Source organism: Chlorocebus sabaeus, chromosome 26, assembly GCF_047675955.1.
Source record: "Chlorocebus sabaeus isolate Y175 chromosome 26, mChlSab1.0.hap1, whole genome shotgun sequence".
NCBI classification, from domain to species: Eukaryota; Metazoa; Chordata; class Mammalia; order Primates; family Cercopithecidae; genus Chlorocebus; species Chlorocebus sabaeus.
This window is the reverse complement of record NC_132929.1, coordinates 3,505,079-3,523,660: the sequence shown is the minus strand read 5'-3', so window position 1 is coordinate 3,523,660 and position 18,582 is coordinate 3,505,079. Positions and strand designations below refer to the sequence as shown.

General features: G+C 58.4%; 9 non-coding genes across 9 annotated transcripts; all 9 read left to right on the top strand.

Annotated features, from left to right (window-relative positions):
- Positions 1-856: 856 nt before the first annotated feature.
- On the top strand, positions 857-938 carry LOC119619562 (small nucleolar RNA SNORD115). The gene has a single exon (XR_005236025.1). It is a non-coding gene; the product is annotated as a small nucleolar RNA SNORD115 (small nucleolar RNA).
- Positions 939-2,752: 1,814 nt separating this feature from the next.
- LOC119619570 (small nucleolar RNA SNORD115) lies at positions 2,753-2,834 on the top strand. The gene has a single exon (XR_005236033.1). It is a non-coding gene; the product is annotated as a small nucleolar RNA SNORD115 (small nucleolar RNA).
- A 1,829-nt stretch (positions 2,835-4,663) lies between these two features.
- On the top strand, positions 4,664-4,745 carry LOC119619426 (small nucleolar RNA SNORD115). The gene has a single exon (XR_005235909.1). It is a non-coding gene; the product is annotated as a small nucleolar RNA SNORD115 (small nucleolar RNA).
- A 1,744-nt stretch (positions 4,746-6,489) lies between these two features.
- On the top strand, positions 6,490-6,570 carry LOC119623081 (small nucleolar RNA SNORD115). Its single transcript, XR_005239544.2, has one exon. It is a non-coding gene; the product is annotated as a small nucleolar RNA SNORD115 (small nucleolar RNA).
- Positions 6,571-8,329: 1,759 nt separating this feature from the next.
- Positions 8,330-8,411, top strand: LOC119623084 (small nucleolar RNA SNORD115). The gene has a single exon (XR_005239547.2). It is a non-coding gene; the product is annotated as a small nucleolar RNA SNORD115 (small nucleolar RNA).
- A 1,787-nt stretch (positions 8,412-10,198) lies between these two features.
- Positions 10,199-10,280, top strand: LOC119619441 (small nucleolar RNA SNORD115). The gene has a single exon (XR_005235923.1). It is a non-coding gene; the product is annotated as a small nucleolar RNA SNORD115 (small nucleolar RNA).
- Positions 10,281-12,076: 1,796 nt separating this feature from the next.
- On the top strand, positions 12,077-12,158 carry LOC119619422 (small nucleolar RNA SNORD115). Its single transcript, XR_005235905.2, has one exon. It is a non-coding gene; the product is annotated as a small nucleolar RNA SNORD115 (small nucleolar RNA).
- A 1,824-nt stretch (positions 12,159-13,982) lies between these two features.
- On the top strand, positions 13,983-14,064 carry LOC119619423 (small nucleolar RNA SNORD115). The gene has a single exon (XR_005235906.2). It is a non-coding gene; the product is annotated as a small nucleolar RNA SNORD115 (small nucleolar RNA).
- A 2,852-nt stretch (positions 14,065-16,916) lies between these two features.
- On the top strand, positions 16,917-16,998 carry LOC119619554 (small nucleolar RNA SNORD115). Its single transcript, XR_005236017.1, has one exon. It is a non-coding gene; the product is annotated as a small nucleolar RNA SNORD115 (small nucleolar RNA).
- Positions 16,999-18,582: the final 1,584 nt, after the last annotated feature.

Below are 18,582 nucleotides of genomic sequence, written 5' to 3'. Positions count from 1 at the left end.
GGCGGGTCAGGTTGGTGGCTCCTTCGTGAACCCTATTCTCCCCTTGATTCTTTCAGTGAGCTCTTCTGCTCAGATGGTTCCCCTGGCATTGACCAGCATAGGTGAGTGGATCCTGCTGGGTTCATGGGCCATGAGGCAGACACATGGGGTCACTGAGGGTCAGCCTTTGGGACAGGAGGGTTTCCTCAGGGAGCCGACCTGAATCCCCACCATGGAGGGATGGGTTGGTCCTCCAGAACAGTGGCTTCCTGGGGGATCTGACACCAGGAGGACACCTTTGCTGAAGCCCTGCAGGGGTAATGGTGGTCCAGGCTGGAAAGGGTTCCTTCAATCTCATGCGGGGCAGCTCCCTGCTGACATGAGGTCTGACGTTGAGGACTGCCCAGGCCACATGAGCAGGACAACAGGGGCTCCAGAGTGCCATGGGGATTGTGCGGGGGGCTCTCCATCCCCGGAGAGAGGTGGGCAATTGGGCCCATGGGGTCAGGCTTCTAGGGTTCAGTGGCGGGGACAGCCAAGGGTTCCCTGGGTCCATTACCGTCAGTGTTTCACATGGATCCCATCACATGGGTCCATGGAGGGACAGCATGTGTGAGCAGGCACCTCTGGCTCCCTTTCCCACATGGAGATGTGAGGCCCTGTTTGGACACCTGACCCCCGTCCCTGCAGATAGTGAACCTAGAGGAAGACTCTTCCTGGGTCCCCTGGCCCCAAGCCAGTGTCCATCAGCCAGATGCCAGACCCCAGTGTGCTGAAACTCATGCCCTTCCTGGTGCCCTGGTCTCCTGCACTGAGCTATGGTGAGAACATCCAGGTCCCACTGGATGCATGTGTGGGGAGGAATGTGCCCTGGGTTGGGTCAATGATGAGAACCTTATATTGTCCTGAAGAAAGGTGATGACTTAAAAATCATGCTCAATAGGATTACGCTGAGGCCCAGCCTAGGTGACAATTTTGGAAGCGGACACTGGGAATCAATGAGGTCCCTGGCAGGGCCACTGTATTTTGGGCTGGAGACCTGGAAGCCCTGAAGGGCACCTTATTGGGGGCCCAACTCTGTCTTCTCTCCCCCATGAGGCAGCCCAAGCTCCCTGTGTGGGCTTGGTGTCAGCGCTCTGCTTTCCTGGAGGCGGGACATTTTGGCTGCTCCTTCCTGAGCCCCTGTTCTCCCCTGTGTCTTTCAGTGAACTCTTTCACCCAGCAGACTCCCTGGCATTGACCAGCATAGGTGAGTGGTTCCTGCTTGGGTCATGGGCCATGAGCCAGGCCATAGGATTGCCGAGGGTCAGCATTTGAGCTATGAGGGTTTCCTCAGGAGCCGACCTGAATCCCCACCTGGGATGGGTTCTCCCAGAGGGCAGCTTCCTTGTGAATCTGACCCAAGTAGGATGCCTTCTCTGAAGCCCTGCGGGGTGACAGTTGTCTAGGCAAGAAAGGGTTCCCTCAGCCCCACGTGGGGCAGCGCCCAGCTGAGACTCAGTGCTTGGGTTAGGCCCCTAGGATGGCCTGGCCCCTTGAGGGGTGTCACAAGGGCTCCAGGGCACCACAGGGGCCTCGCAGGGTCTCTCCGAACCCGGAGTGTGGTATGCAATTCGGCCCATGGGGTCGGGCCCCAGATTCAAGGATCACACCACACCCATGGCCCTGAAGGGAACCGACCCTGTTAAGCAATGGGGCATCCCAGGGGTGCCTCTTTGAAACAAGTATGGGGTGGCGCTGTTTTCCTGAGGTTGGGTCAATACTGGCTCTGTCCATTGCCTGTTGGTGGTGCAGTCCAGCCCTGAAATTCATGGGCACTGGGCCCAGGGTGCAGCCTGTGTCCCGCTGGGGATTCACCCCTTCCTTGTGGGCGAGTGGCAGGAAGGGTATCCTCCTGAGGTGGGAAGGCCAGCTGTGGAAGGAACTGTCCTGGAAATTTGTCATCCAGTCTGCTTCTGAGCCATGGGGTTGCCTCCAGGGTTGGCAGGGTCTTGGGCCCAAGGAAAGGAGAGGACACCATGTTTCCCTCAACTGGCCGAGTGTGGCCCTGCTCTGCATGTGGGAGGTATTGTATGGGGCATGGATAAGGACCCACCAGAGAAAACACGTGGCCCTCAGGCCCAAGGCTGCAATTTCTCAGTGCATGCTTGGAGACGGTCCTGGACCCCCTCCATTCCCAGGGGCAGGCTGTGCAACTGTCAAGTTGGCAGCGGCATGTGGCATCTGAGCCAGTCTATTTGGTTGGCCATGAGCTGTTGGTGGCCCTGGTCCTTTCCCAGGATTTGGGTGCAGCCCTGGGGTCATGTGGGACAGCCAGTGTGGGCAGTGGAGGTGCTCTGGTGGCCTGCAGTAGGGTGCAGCCTGGGTGTCTTGCCCGAGCCCAGTGACCTGCCTGCCATGTCCTCACAGGGTTCCCTGGCAGGGAGGGCCAAGAGTCCTCTGTGTCTGTGACACATCAGTGTTTCCCATGGATCCCATCAAATGGGTCCACGGAGGGAGAGCATGCATGAACTGGCACCCCTCCACCCTCTTCCTTGCATGGAGGCATGAGCCCCTGGTTGGACATATGTCCTCCTGTCCCCCCAGATGGTGGCCCTGGAGGAGGACTTGTATTGGGACCACTGGCCCCACGTCAGTGTCTTTCAGCCAGGTGTACAGCCCTTGGTGTGTTGAAGCTCAGGCCCTTCCTGCTGCTCCGGTCTCCTGCACTGAGCTTGGTGAGCCCATCCAGGTCCTGCTGTATGCATGTGTGGGGAGGGGGGTGCCCTGGGTTGGGTCGATGATGAGAACCTTATATCGTCCTGAAGAGAGGTGATGACTTAAAAATCATGCTCAATAGGATTACGCTGAGGCCCAGCCTAGGTGAGAATTTTGGAAGAGTATGGTGGGATCCCGAGATCCCAGCCAGGCCACTGTATTTTGGGCTGGAGTCACTGAGGCCCTGGGCATCTCAGGGGTGCCCAAATCTGTCTCTGCACCTGTCCATGAGGCAACCCACTTTCCCTGTGCAGGCTTGGTGTCGGCCCTCCCGCTCCCCGTGAATGGGGCATATTGGTGGCTTCTCCCTGAGTACCTGTTCTCCCCTGTGTCTTTCAGTGAGCTCTTCTGCCCAGGTGGTCCCCCTGGCCTTGAGGGGCATAGGTGAGTACGTCCTGCTGGCATCATGGTCCATGAGCCAAGGTGCGTAGGGTTGCCAAAGGTCACCCTTTAGACTGTAGGTTTCCTTAGGGAGCTGACCTGAATTCCCACTGGGGAGGGCTGGTTTCTCCAGGAGGGCATCTTCCATAGAAACTGGTCCCAAGAAGGACTCCTTCCCTGAAGCCGTGCAGGGGTGACAGTGGTCCAGGCAGGAAAGGGTTCCTTCAAACCAACGCAGTGCAGCTCCTAGCTGAGACTCAGTGCACGGGTCAGGGCTTGAGGACTCCCAGGCAACATGAGGGAATCCATAGGATCTCCGGAGGCCACACGTGTTAAGCAGGAACTCTCCATCCTTGAGGCTTGCTGGGGGCGGTGGGACGGTGGCAGGGTGTGGGTGATCGAGTTTATGGAGTCAGGCTGTGAAGATTCAAGGGTCAGGCCCCACCCATGGCCCTGATGGGACCAACCCTGTTGAGCAATGGGTTATCCCAGTGGTGCTTCCTTAAGCCTGGTGTGGGCAGCGTGGCTTCAGTGGGGTTGGGTCAAGGCTGAGCTCTGGCCTGCACCTGGTGGTTGGCCCTGGGAATTGTGGGCTTTGGGCCAAGGGTGCAGCCTGCCTGCTGCTGGAGGCCATCCTACCCAGAGGTGGAGTGGCCGGAAGAGTGGCAGGCATCCTGTGGTGGAAGGCCCACTGTTGAGGGTCCTGACCCAGCAAATTGCTGTCCAGGTTGCTTCTGAGCCATGGGTTTACCTCCAGGGAGGCGGGATCTTGAGCCCAAGGAAAGGAGAGGACATCATGTGTCCCCTGAATGGCCGAGAGTGGGGAGAATGTTTGGGGGGTATGTGGTGCATGCATGGGGACCCACCAGAGAAGGCACATGGCCCTGAGGCCCCAGGAAGCAATTTCTAGCACGCTTATAGAGGGTGTCTGAGGGGGCACTCTCCATGCCCCAGTGCAGGCTATGTGACTGCCAGGTCTGCAGCAGTTCATGGCATCCGGGCTAGCTTCCTTGATTGCTTATGAGCTGGTTGATAGCCCTGGCCTGTGCCGAGGGGTCCTGGTGCGGCCCTGGGGTTGTTCAGGGAGCCGGCATGGGCAGTGGAGGTGCTCTTAGGGCCTGCAGTAGGGCACAGCCCAGGTGTTCTTGCTTGAGTTCAGTGAACCTCCTGCCCTGTCCTTCCAGGGTTCAGTAGCAGGGAGGGCCCCATGTCCTCCCTTCTACTGGTCAGTGGAGGTGGGTCAGTGTTCCGCATGGATTCCATCACATGGGTACATGGAAGGAGAGCATGTGTGAGCCAGCACTGCCCGCTCTTTTCTCCGCGTGGCAGGGTGAGGCCCTGTGGACCCACCCTCCACCTATCTCACCAGATGGTGAGCCCAGAGGAAGACCCCCTGGCTCTGGGCCAGCCTCCGTCAGCCAGATCCCCAGCCCCTGGTGTGCTAAAGCTCAGGACCTTCCTGGTGCCCTGGTCTCCTGCACTGAGCTGTGGTGAGCCCATCCGGGTCCTGCTGGATGCATGAGTGGGGAGGGGGGTGCCCTGGGTTGGGTCAATAATGAGAACCTTATATTGTCCTGAAGAGAGGTGATGACTTAAAAATCATGCTCAATAGGATTACGCTGAGGCCCAGCCTAGGTGAGAATTTTGGAAGAGGATGCTGGGATCCCAAGGTCACAGGCAGGGCTACCGTATTTTGGACTAGAGACCTCAAGGCCCTGAAGGGCATCTTGAGGGGATCCAACCCTGTCTCTGCGCTCCTCCATGAGGCAGCCCTGGCTCCCTGTGTGGGCTTGGTGTTGGTGCTCTGGTTCCTGGACGGGGCATGTGGGTGGCTCCTTCCTGAGCCCCCGTTCTCCCCTGTGTCTTTCAGTGAGCTCTTCTGCCCAGGTGGGCCCCCTGGCATTGACTGGCATAGGTGAGTGGATCCTGCTTGGGTCATGGGTCATGAGCGAGGCAGAGTGGGGTCACCATGCATCTGCCTTCGGGTCACGAGAATTTCCTAAAAGGGTGGACCTGAATTCCCACTGGGGATGAGTTCTCCAGAAGGGCCACTTCCTTGGGAATCGTACCCAAGAAGGATGCCTATCCTGAAGCCCAGCAGGGGTGATGGTGGTCCAGGCAGGAAAGAGTTCATTCAACCCCATGCAGGACAGCTCCCATCTGAGACTCGGTGCATCAGTCAGGCCTCAAGGACTGCCCAGGACACATGAGGTGGCTACAGAGGCTCTGGGGCACTACGGGGGTTCTGGGGAGAGGGGTAGGCAATCGGGTCCATGAGAATCATGCCATGCAGTTTCAAGGACACCCATGACCCTGAATGAGACTGACCCTGTTGAGCAATGGGCCATCCCAAGGGCGCCTCCTTGAGTCTGGTGGTGGGTGGTGCTGTTTCCCTGGGGCTAGGTCAAGGCTGAGCTCTGGCCAGTACCTGTGGTGCTGCAGGCTGGCCCTGGAACTCATGGGCTTTGGACCATGGGGACAGCTTGGGTCATGCTTGGGGTCACCCCTTCCCGGAGATTGAATGGCGGGAGTGGTGCCTTCCTAAGGTGGGAAGTCCCACTGTTGAGCAACCTGTCCTGGGAATTTGCCACCCAGGCTGCTTCAGAGCCATGGGGTCACCTCCAGGGTGGCAGCCTCTTGGGCCCAAGGAAAGGGGAGCACACCATGTGTCCCTGGATTGGTTGAGTGTGGCCCGACTCTGTGTTTGGGAGGTGTGCAGGGCATGGATGGGGACCCATCAGAGAAAGTACATAGCCCTGGAGCCCCAGGCTGTGATTTCCAGTGTGTGCTTGGAGAGGGGCAGGGGCAGGCTCTCGACTGCCAAGTCTGCAGCAGTGTGTGGCATCCAGGCCAGCCTCCTGGTTGGCCATGTGCTGGTTGGTGGCCCTGGCCTGTGCCCAGTGGTCTCAGGGCGGACCTGGCATTGTGCAGGGCAGCCAGCAGGTCAGTGGAGGTGCTCTCAGGACCTGCAGTAGGGTGCAGCCTGGACTTTTTGCGTGAGACCAGTGACCCACCTACCTTGTCCTTCCGGGGTTGGGTGGCTAGGAGGGCCAAGGGTGGTCTGTGTCCGTCTTCGTGATGCATCAGTGCCCTGCACGGATCCTATCACATGGATATCCCCTACCCACCTTCCCCACTTGGAGGCATGAGGCCCTATTTGGACACGTGTCCTCCTCCTGTCCTAGATGGTGAGCTCAGAGGAAGACTTGCATTGGGCCCAATGGACCCAGGCCAGTGTCTGTCAGCCAGGTGCCCAGCTCCTGATGTGCTGAAGCTCAGGCCCTTCCTGGAGCCCTAGTCTCCTGCCCTGAGCTGTGGTGAGCCTGTCTGGGTCCCACTGGATGCATGCACGGGAGGAGGGTGCCCTCGGTTGGGTCGATGATGAGAACCTTATATTGTCTGAAGAGAGGTGATGACTTAAAAATCATGCTCAATAGGATTACGCTGAGGCCCAGCCTAGGGGAGAATTTTGGAAGAGGACGCTGGGATCCTGAGGTCCCTGGCAGGGCCACTGTATTTTGGGTTGGAGACCTCAAGGTCCTGAAGGGCATCTTGGTGGTCCCCAGCCCTGTCTCTGCACTCCTCCATGAGGCAGCCCAGGCTCACGGAGTTTGGTGTCAGAGTCCCATTCCCTAGGGGCAGGGCAGGTTGGCGGCTCCTCCCTGAGTCCCCCTTCTCCCTTGTGTCTTTCAGTGACATCTTCTGCCCAGGTGGAACCCCTGGCGTTGACCAGCATAGGCGAGTGGAACCTGCTGGTGTCATAGGCCATGAGCCAGGCTGCATGGGGACGCCAGGTCAGCCTTCAGGACAGGAGGGTTTCCTCAGGGAGTGGGGGAATCCCCACTGGGGAGGGACGGGTTCTACCAGAGGGCCACTTTCTTTCTAATCAGACCCATGGGAGGACATTTTCTCTGAAAACCTGCAGAAGTGATGATGTTTCAAGCACCAAAGGGTTTTTACAGCTCCTGCGGGGCAGACAGCTCCCATATGAGATTCTGTGCATGGGTCAGGCCTTGAGAACTGCCCAGGCCACATGCGGGGTGCCACACAGGCTGTGAGGCACCACAGGGGTCATGCAGGAGCTCTCAGTCTTCAGGCTTGTGGTGGGGGTGGTGACTGAGTGATCAGGCCCACAGCGTCAGGCCACAGTGTTTCAAGCATTGCGCCCACCCGTGGCCGTGAATGAGACTGATGCTGTTGAGCAATGAGCCATCCCAGTGGCTCAACACTGAACCTGGTGGGGGTGTGTCACTGTTTCAGTGGGGATGGGTCAAGGTTGAGCTCTGGCCAGCAGCTGATGGTACTGCAGGCTGGCCCAGGGACTTGTGGGCTTTGGGCCAGGTCAGCAGCTCGAGTTCTGCTGGGGGTCACATCTTTCCTGAGTTCCAGTGTCAGGATGCGTGGCCTCCTTAGGTGGGAAGGCCTGCTGTGGAGGTACCTGTCCCAGGAGTTTGCTGCCCAGGCTGCTTCTAAGCCATGGTGTCACCCCCAGGTGGTGGGGTCTTGGGCCCAAGGAGCAGAGAATATACCATGTAGCCCCCGATTGGTCGAGTATGGCCTGGCTCTGAGTTTGGGAGGTGTGTAGGGCATGGATGGGGACCCACCAAAGAAAGCATGGGCCTGTGGGGCCCCAGGCTGTGATTTCCAATGCACACTTGGAGAGGGCACCTGGTGGGGCGCCCACCATGCCCAAGGGCAGGCTATGCAACTACCAGGTCTGCAGCAGTGCCTGGTGTCAGGACCAGCCTCCTTTGTTGGCCGTGAGCTGGTTGGTAGCCGTATCCCGTGTCCAGTGGTCTCTGTGCAGCCCTGAGGTCATGTGGAGCAGCCAGTGTGGGCAGTGGCAGTGGAGGTTATCTTGAGGCGTGCAGTAGGCACAGCCCAGGCGTCTTGCCTGAGCCCAGTGACCTCCCTGCCCTGTCCTTCCAGGGTTAGGTGGCAGGGAGGCCCAAGGGTACCTTATGTCCATGACAGGTCAGTATTTCACATGAATCCCATCACATGGGCCCTCCTGTTGTCTCCCCAGATGGTAAGCCCGGAAGAAGACTTGCGTTCGGCCTGCTGTGCCTGGGCCAGAGGCTATCAGCTAGGTGCCCAGGTCCTGTTGCACTGAAGCTTGGGCCCTTCCTGGTGCCCTGGTCTCCTTCATGGAGCTGGTGAGCCCATCCAGGTTCTTCTGGATGTATGCATGGGGAGCGGGGTGCACTGGGTTGGGTCAATGATGAGAACCTTATATTGTCCTGAAGAGAGGTGATGACTTAAAAATCATGCTCAATAGGATTACGCTGAGGCCCAGCCTAGGTGACAATTTTGGAAGTGGACACTGGGAATCACGAGGTCCCTGACAGGGTCACTGTATTTTGGGCTGGAGACCTGGAGGCCCTCAAGGGCCTCTCATGGGGACCCAGCCCTGTCTCTGCACTCCTCCATGAAGCACAGCAGGCTCCCGGTGTGGACTTGGTGTCAGTGCACCGGTTTCCTGAGGGCAGGGCACATTGGTGGCTGTTACCTGAGTCCTCATTCTCACCTTGTGTCTTTCAGTGAACTCTTCAGCTCAGAAGGGGCCCTTGGCCTTGACTAGCATAGGTGAGTGCATCCTGCTGCCGTCATGGGCCATGAGTCAGGCCACATGGGGTCACTGAGGGTCAGTCTTTAGGACAGGAGGGTTTCCTCAGGGAGCCAACCTGTATTTCCACTGGGGAGGGACAGTTTCTCCAGGAGGGTGGCTTCCTTGGGAATTGTACCCAAGACGTTGCTTTCCTGAAGCCCTGCAGGGATGGCAGTGGTCCAGGCAGGTCCTTCATCCCCGTGCAGAGGAGCTCTTAGCTAAGACTCGGTGCATGTGTTGGCCTCGAGGACTGCCCAGGCCACGTGATGGGGGCCACAGGGCCTCTGGGGCACCACAGGGGCCATGCAAGAGCTCTCTTTCCCCGGACAGGTGTGCTTGAATGAGCCCATGGGGTTGGGCCATGGAAATTCAAGGATTGCACCCCAACCATGGCTCAAAATGGGACTGTTGAGCTATGGACCATCCCATGGCGCCTCTTTGAGCTTGGATGGGGGCAGTGCTATTTCCCTGGCTTTGGGTCAAGGCTGAGCTCTGGCCAGTGCCTGGTGGGGCTGTGGGCCAGACCTGGGACTCATGGGCTTTAGGCCAAGTCGACAGCCTGTGTCCTGCTGGAGGTCACCCCTTCCCCATGAGTGAGTGGCTGGAAGAGTGGAATGTGTGGTGGGAAGGCCCACTGTTGATGGTCCTGTCCCAGGAATTTGCTGCCCAGGCTTTTTCTGTGCCATGGGGTCATGTCCAGAGAGGCAGGGTCTTGGGCCTAAGGAAAGGAAAGGACACCATGTGGCCCAGGATTGGCCAAGGGTGGCTTGGCTCTGTGTTTGGGACATGTGTGGGGCATTGATGGGGACCCACCAGAGAAAGCACATGGCCCTGGGACTCCAGGCTGCGATTTCAGGTGTGACTTGGAGAGAGCACCTGGGCAGGTGCCCACCACGCCCAGGGGCAGGCTATGCAACTTCCATGCCCACAGCAGCAGATGGCTTCTGGGCCAGCCTCCTCGGTTGGCCGTGAGCATGTCGGTGACCTTGTCCCATGCTCAGTGGTCCTGGGGTAGACCTGGCTGGTGCAAAGGAGAAGCCAGAGGGTGCACTGGAGGTGCCCTCAAGGTCTGCAATAGCATGAAGACCAGAGATCTTGCCCAAGCCCAGTGATCCACCTGCCCTGTTTTTTCAGGGTTTGATGATGGGAAGGGCCGAGGGTGCCCTGTATCTGTGACAGGTCAGTGTTCCACATGGATCCCATCGCATGGGTATCCCTTACCCAATTCCCCACCTGGAGGTGTGAGGCCCTGTTCAGACACATGTCCTCCTCCTGTCCATCCAGATGGTGAGCCTGAAGGAAGACGTACGTCAGGACCAATGGACCCTGACAAGCGTCCATCAGCCAGGTGCTCAGCCCCCGGTTCGCTGAAGCTCAGGCCCTTCCTGGTGCCCTGATCTCCTGCACTGACCTGTGGTGAGCATATCTGGGTCCTGCTGGATGCATGTGTGAGGAAGGGGGGTGCCCTGGGTTGGGTCAATGATGAGAACCCTATATCGTGTTGAAGAGAGGTGATGACTTAAAATTACCATGCTCAATGATTACGCTGAGGCCCAACCTAGGTGAGAAATTTGGAAGAGGATGCTGGGATCCCGAGATTTCCGGCAGGGCCACTGTATTTTGGGCTGGAGCCCTGGAGGCCCTGAAAAGTATCTGAAGGAGGTCCAACTCTGTCTCTGCGCTCCTCTGTGAGACAGCCCAGGCTCCCTGTGCGGGCTTGGTGTTGGCCCTTCTGTTCCCCAGGGACATGGCACGTGGGTGGCTCCTCCCTGAGCCCTGGTTCTTCTGCCCTTGTGTCTTTCAGTGAATTCTTCTGCCAAGGGGTGGCCTCCTGGCATTGATCAACATAGGTGAGTGGGTCCTGCTGGTGTCATGGTCCATGAGCCAGGCTGCTTGGGGTTGCTAAGGGTCAGACTTTGGGCCATGAGGGTTTCCTCAGGGAGCCGACCCTAATTCCCACCAGGGAGGCATGGTTTCTCCAGGAAGGCAGCTTCCCTGGGAATCTTACCCAAGGAGGGTGCCTTCCCTGAAGCCCTGCAAGGGTGATGATGGTCCAGATAGCAAAGGGTTCCTTCAGCCCCATGCAGGACATTGCCCAGTTGAGACTTGGTGTGTGGATCAGGTCTTGAGGACTGCCCAGGTCACATGAGGGGGGCCAGAAGGGCTCCGGGGTGCCATGGGTATCACATGGGAGCTCTTGGTTCCCAGGCATGTTCCTGGGGGGTGGTGACCGGGTCGGGCCACAGAGGTTCAAGGATCTCATCCCACCTGTGGCCCTGAATGGGGCCGATCCTGTTGAACAATGGGCCATCCCAGTGGCACATATTGAGCCTGGTCAGGGGTGGTCCAGTTTCAATGGGGTTGGTCAAGGTTGAGATCTGGCTGGCTCCTGGTGGTGCTTCAGGCCAGTCCTGTGACCCATGGGCTTTGGGCTGAGGGGGCAGCCTGTATCCCATGGGGGTCACCTGTTCTCCATGTTTGAGTGGCGGTAACAGTGGCATTCTGAGGTGGGAAGGTCCACTGTCTAGGGTCTTGTACTGGGAATTTGCCACCCTGGCTTCTGAGCCATGGGGTCACCTCCAGGTTCACGGGATCTTGGGCCCAAGGAAACGAGAAGACACCATGTGGCCCTTGATTGGCCGAGTGTGGCCTGGCTCTCTGTTTGGGAGGTGTGTGGGTTATGGATGGGGTCCCACCAGTGAAAGCACGTGGCCCGGGTCCCCAGGCTGTGATTTTCAGTGCACACTTGGGGAGGGCTCCTCAGTGGGTGCCCACCACACCCAGAGGCAGGCTATGTGACTGCCAGGTTTGCAATGGTGCATAGCTTCCAGGCTACGCTCCTTGGTTGGCCAGGAGCGGGCTGGTGGCTGTGGTCCATGCCCAGTGGTCACAGGTCAACCCTGGGATCATGCAAGGGAGCTGGCGGGGCCAGTGGAGGTGTTCTCCCGACCAGAAGTAGGGTGCAGCCCAGGTGTCTGGCCTGAACCCAGTGACCAGCCTGCCCTGTTTTTTCAGGGTTTGGTGATGGGGAGGGCCAAGGGTGCCCTGCATCCATGACCAGTCAGTGTTCCACATGGAACCCATTACAGGGATATCCCTTACCCCCTTCTCCACATGGAGATGTGAGGCCCTATTTGGACACATGTCCGTCTCCTGTCCCCCCAGATGGTGAGCCTGGAGGAAGACTTGCATTGGCCCCAATGGCCCTGGACCAGTGTCTGTCAACTAGTTCCCAGTCCCAGGTGCACTGAAGCTCAGGCCTCTCCTGGTGCCCTGGTCTCCTGCACTGAGCTGTGGTGAGCATATCCTGGTCCTGCTCGATGCAAGTGCGGGGAGGAGTTGTCCTAGGTTGGGTCAATGATGAGAACCTTACAATGTTCTGAAGAGAGATGATGACTTAAAAATCATGCTCAATAGGATTACGCTGAGGCCCAACCTAGGTGATACTTTTGGAAGAGGACACTCGGATCCCAAAGTCCCCGGGAGGGCCCTTGTATTTTAGGCTGGAGACTTCAAGGCTCTGAAGGGCATCTGGAGGTGGCTCAACCTGTCTCTGCTCTCCTCTGTGAGGCAGCCCAGGCTCCCTCTGTGGGCTTGCTGTGGCACTCCAGTTCCCTGGGCCGGGGAACATTGGTGGCTCCTCCCTGAGTCCCTGTTCTCCCCTGTGTCTTTCAGTGAGCTCTTCTGCTCAGGCAGGCCACCTGGCATTGACTGGCATAGGTGAGTGGATCCTGCTGGGGTCATGGGTCATGAGCCAGGCCACAGGAGTCCCCGAGGGTCAGTGTTATGGCCATAAGGGTTTTTTCTCAGGAAGCCAACCTGAATTCCCACCGGGGAGGCATAGGTTCTCCAGGAGGGTGGCGTTTTGGGGAATCAGACCCAAGGGGGACACCTTCCCTGAAGCCCTGCAGGGTTGATGGTGATCCAGGCAGGAAAGGCTTTTTTTTCAGCCCCACACAGGGCAGCTCCTAGCTGAGACTCGGTGCTTGGGTCAGACCTCAAGGATTGCCCAGGCCACCTGAGGGAGACTGAGAGCCTCTGGGGTGCCACAGAGGTCACATGGGAGTTCTCGGTGCCTGGCATGTGGTGCACAAATGGGCCTCTTGGGTTTGGTCATGGAGATTCAAGGATCTCACCCCACTATGGCCCTGAATGAGACGGTCCCTGTTGAGCAATGGGCCATCCCAGTGGGTCTCCTGGAGCCTGGTTAGGCGGTGGTGTTTTTTCCCTGGGGTTGGGTGAAAGCAGAGTTCTGACTGGCACCTGGTGGTGCTGCAGCTCAGCACTGGGACTCATGGGCATTGGGCCAAGGGGGAGCCTGCATCCCACTGGGGTGTCACCCTTTTTCCGACGTCAAGTGTCTGGAAGTGTGGCCTCCTGAGGTGGAAAGGCCTTCTGTTGAGGGCCGTGTCCCGGGAATTTGTTGCTCAAGCTTCTTCTGAGCTTTGGGGTCACATCCAGGGTGGCGGGGTCTTAGGCCCAAGGAAAAGAGAGAGCACCATGTGTCTCCCAATTGACCAAGTGTGACTGTCTGTATGTATGGGAGGTGTGTGGAGTATGGATGGGGACCCACCAGAGAAAGCACATGGCACTGCAGCCCCAGGCTATGATTTCTGGTGCATGCTTGGAGAGGGTGCCTGGACAAGCGTGCCATGCCCAGCAGCAGGCTTTGCAACTGCCAGGTTTTCAGCAGGGTGTGACATCTGGGCCAGCCTCCTTGGTTGGCCGTGACCTGGCTGGTGGCCCAGGTCTGTGCCCAGTGGCCCCAGCGCAGCCCTGGGGTCATGCAGGGGAGCCATTTTGAACAGTGGAAGTGCTCTGGGGGCCTGTAGTATGGTGCAGCCTAGGTGTTTTGCTCAAGCCCAGTGACCCACCTGCCCTTTCCTTTTTGGGTTCGGTGGAAGGGAGGACCACGTACTTCACAGTGCACCACGTACTTAACGAGTCAGTATTTCACATTGAACTCATCACTTGTGTCCATGGAGGGCGAGCAAGGGTGAGCTGGCACCCCTGACCCCCTTCCCCACATGGAGGTCAGTTTGGACACAAGTCTTCCTCCTGTCTCCCCAGATGGTGACCTCAGAGGGAAACTTGTGTTGGGCCCGCTGTCCCTGGGCCAATGTCAGTCAGCCAGGTACCCAGCCCCCAGTGTGTTGAAGCTTGGGCCCTTCCTGGTACTCTTGGCTCCTGCACTGAGCTGTGGTAAGCCCATCTGGGTCCTGCTGGATGCATGCGCAAGGAGGGGGTACCCTGGGTTGGGTCGATGATGAGAACCTTAAATTGTCCTGAAGAGAGGTGATGACTTAAAAATCATGCTCAATAGGATTACGCTGAGGCCCAGCCTAGGTGAGAGTTTTGGCAGAGGGCACTGGGATTCTGAGGTCCCTGACAGAGCAAATGTATTTTGGGATGGAGACCTTGAGGCCCTGAATGGCTTCTGGTGGGCCCAACCCTGTCTCTGCGCTCCTCCGTGAGACAGCCCAGGCTCCCTGCACTGGCTTGGTATCTGGGCTGCAGGTTCCTGGGGGCAGGGCACATTGGAGGCTCCTTCCTGAGCCCCCACTCTCCCCTGTGTCTTTCAGTGAGCTCCTCTGTCCAAGTGGTCCCCCCAGCCTTGAGCAGCATAGGTGAGTACATCCTGTTTTGTTCATGGGCCATGAGTGATGCAGATGGGGTCCACGACATTCAGCCTTCAGGCCACTAGGGTTTTCTCAGGCTGCCAACCTACTCCCCACCAGGGAGGGATGGTTTCTCCAGGAGGGCTGCTTCCTTTGGAATCTGACCCAAGAAGCCTGCCTTTCCTGAAGCCCTGCAGGGGTGACACTGGTCCAGGCAGGAAGGGGTTCCTTCAGCCCAATGTAGGGCAGCTCCCAGCCGAAACTCAGTGGCCAGGTCAGGCCTGGAGTACTACCCAGGGCACATGGGGCGGTGGGGCACAGGGGATGCAGTGCACCCTGGAGGTCACACTGGAATTCTCTCTCCCTGGAGTGGGGTGAGTGACTGGGTCCACACGGTCAGGCTGTGGAGGTTCAAGGAATGCTCCACACCCATGGCCTTGAATGGGACCCAACCCTGTTGAGTAATGGGCCATCTTAGTGGCACCTCCTTGAGCCTGGTGGGGGACAGCACTCTTTCAGTGATTTTGGGTCAAGGCTGAGCTCTGGCTGGCACCCGGTGGTGCTGCAGGCTGGCTCTGACACTTGGGGGCTTTGGGTCAAGGGGGCATGGGTCACCTCAGGGTGGAAAGGTCTTGAGTCCAAGGAAAGGAGATGACACCATCTGGTTCCTGATTGCCTGAGTGTGACTGGGCTCTGTGTGGCGGAGTTGGGCAGGGCATGGATGGGTACCTACCAGAGAAAGCATGTGGTCCCTAGGCTCGGAGAGGGCACCAGGGCTCATGCCCACCACGCTCAAGTGCTGGCTCTGGGACAGCCAGATCTGCAGTGGCTGTTGGCATCTGGGCCAACCACCTAGGTTGGCCAGGAACTGGTTGATGGCCCTGTCCTGTGCCCTGTGTCCCTAGTATGGCCCTGGGGTCATGCGTGGGAGCCGGCCTGATCAGTGGAGGTGCTCTTGGGGCCTGCAGTAGAGTGCAGCCCAGGCACCTTGCCCAAGCCAGGTGACATGCTTGTCCTGTCTTTCCAAGGTTTCATGACAGGGAGGCCCAAGGGTACCCAGTATCCGTATTGGGTCAGTGTTCAGTATGGATCCCATCACATGGGTTTCACTTAACCCCTTCCCTGCATTGATGTGTGAGGCCCTGGTTGGACACATGTCCTCTTCCTGTCTCTCCAGATGGTGAGCCTGGAGGAAGACTTGTGTTGGACACGCAGGCCAAGGGCCAGTGTCTGTCAGCCAGGTGCTCAGCCCCCATTGGGCTGAAACTCTGACCATTCCTGGCACCCTGCTGTCCTGCACTGTGCTCTAGTGAGCACATCTGGGTTCCACTGGTTGTTTGTGCAGAGAGGGGGTTCCCTAGGTTGGGTCAATGGTGAGAACAGGGCCACATAAGGGGGACCAGAGAAGCTACGGGGTGCCATGTTGTAACAAGGGAGCTCTTGGTCCCTGGAGTATGGTGTGTGAATGGGCCCATGGGGTTGGGTAGCAGAGATTCAAGGATCCCACCCTACCCATGGTCCTGAATGTGACCATCCCTGTTGAGCAACGGGCCATCCCAGTGGGTCTCCTGGAGCCTGGTGGGGGGTGGGTTGTTTCCCTGGGGTTGGGTCAAGGTTGGCTCTGGCTGGCACCTGGTGGTGCTGTAGGTCAGCCCTGGGACTCACGGGCTTTGGGCCAAGGAGCAGCCCACATCCCGCTGGGGGCCACCCAAGTGTGAAAGGTGGCCTCCTGAGTTGGGAAGGCCCACTACTGAGGCACTTGTACTTGGAATTTGTTGCTCAGGCTGCATGGGAGTCATGGTATCACCTCCAGGGTGGCGGGGTCTTGGGACAAAGCAAAGGGGAGGGCACCATGAGTCTCCGGATTGGCTATGTGTGACTGGCTCTGCATCTGGGAGGTATGTGGAGTATGGATGGGGACCCACCAGAGAAAACAAGTGGCCCTGAGGCCCCAGGCTCTCTTTTCTGGTGCCTGCATGGAGAGGGTGCCTGTACGCATGCCCCGCATGCCCAGGGGCAGGCTATACCACTGTCAGGTCTGCAGTGGCGCATGGCAGATGGGCCAGCCTCCTTGGTTGGCTGTGACCTGGCTGGTGGCCCGGACCTGTGCCCAGTAGTCCCAGGGCAGCCCTGGGGTCATGTGGAGGAGCCGTTTTGGCTAGCGAAGTGCTCTCAGGTCCTGCAGTCCCGCATACCCTGGGCATTTTGCCTGAGCCCAGTGACCTACCTGCCTCGTCCTTCATGGCTTCGGTGGCAGGGAGAGGCACCTGTGAAGGTGATGAGTCAGTATTTTGCATGGATCTCGTCACATGTGTCCATGGAGGGGGAGCAAGCATGAGCTGGCACCCAACACTCCCTTCTCCACATGGAGGGAGTGTCCTCCACCTGTTCCCCCAGATGGTGAGGCTTCTGTTGGGCTTGCTTTTCCTGGGCCAGTGTCCATCAGTCAGGTGCTTAGCCCTCGGTGCACTGAAGCTCCAGCCCTTCCTGGTGCCCTGGTCTCCTGCCCTGCGCTGTGGTGAGCACATCCGAGTTCCACTGGATGTTTGTGTGGGGAGGGGGTTCTCTGGGTTGGGTCAATGATGAGAACCTTATATTGTCCTGAAGAGAGGTGATGACTTAAAAATCATGCTCAATAGGATTACGCTGAGGCCCAGCCTAGAGGAGAATTTTGGAAAAGGGTACTGGGATCCCAAGGTCCCCAACAGCGCCAGTGTATTTTGGACTGGAGACCTGGAGGCTCTGAAGGGCATCTGGAGGTGGTCCAACCTATCTCTGTGCTCTAGGTTCCCTGTGTGGGCTTGGTGTCGGTGCTCCAGTTCCTTGGGGGCAGGGAATGTTGGTGGCTCCTTCCTGAGTCCCTGTTCTCGCCTTTGTCTTTCAGTGAGCTCTTTCACCTAGGAGGGCCGCTTAGCATTGACTGACATAGGTGAGTGGATCCTGCTGGTGTTATGGATCATGATCCAGACCATGTGGGGTCCCCGAGGATCAGCCTTTGGGCCACAAGGGTTTTCTCAGGGAGCAGACCTGAATTTCCACCTGAAACAGAAGGGTTCTCCTGGAAGGCAGCCTTTTTGGAATCAGACCCAAGGAGGACACCTTCTCTGAAGCCCTGAAGGGGTGATGGTGGTCCAGGCAGGAAAGGGTTCCTTCTCCCCAAAGCAGGACAGTGCCCAGTTGAGACTTGGTGCTGTGGTAGGGTCTTGAGGACTGCCCAGGCTACATGAGGGGGGCCAGAGGGGCTACGGGGTACCACGGGGATAATGGGGAGCTCTCGGTCCCCAGAGTGTGGTGCGTGAATGGACCCATGGTGTTGGGTTGTGGAGATTCAAGGATTGTGCCCCACCTATGGCCCTGAATGCGACTGTCCCTGTTTAGCAATGGGCCATCTCAGTGGGTCTCCTGGAGGCTGATGGGTGGCGGAGTTGTTTCCCTGTGAGTGGGTTAAGGTGGAGCTCTGGCCGGCACCTGGTAGTGCTGCAGGTCAGCCCTGGGACTCATGGGCTTTTGGCCAAGGGACAACCTGCATCCCCCGGGGGTCATCCTATCTCCAAGGTCAAGTGTCGTGAAGGGTGGCCTCCTGAAGTGGGAAAGCTTGCTGTCGAGGAAACTGTCCTAGGATTTTCTGCTCAGGCTGTTTCTAAGCCATGGCGTCACCTCCAGGGTGATGGGGTCTTGGGAACAAGCAAAGGAGAGGGCACCATGTTACTCCGGATTGGGCAAGTGTGGCCTAGCTCTGTGTGTGTGAGGTGGGCAGAGCAAGGATGGTGACCCACCAGAGAAAGCATGTGACCCTGCAGCTCTACGTTGTGGTTTCCATGCACACTTGGAGATGGCATCTTGATGCATGCCTAACACGCCCAGGGGCAGACTATGCAATAGCCAGGTCTGCAGTGGTGTGTAGCATCTGGGCCAGCCACCTTGGTTGGCCATGAGCTGCCTCATGGCCCTGGCCCATGCCCACTCGCGCCAGGGAGGCCCTGGGGTCATGTGGGGAGCCATCTTTGGCAGTGGAGATGGATTCGGGGCCTGCGGTATGGCACAACCCATGCATTTTGCCTGAGCCCAGTGACTTGCCTGCCCGGTTCCTCCAGGGTTTGGTGGCAGGGAGGGCTAAGGGTGCCCTGCGTTGGTGACGAGTCAGTACTTCACATGGATCTCATCGCATGTATCCATGGAGGGTGAGCAAATGTGAGCTCCCACCGCCTACTGCCTTCCCCACATGGAGGTCAGTTTGGA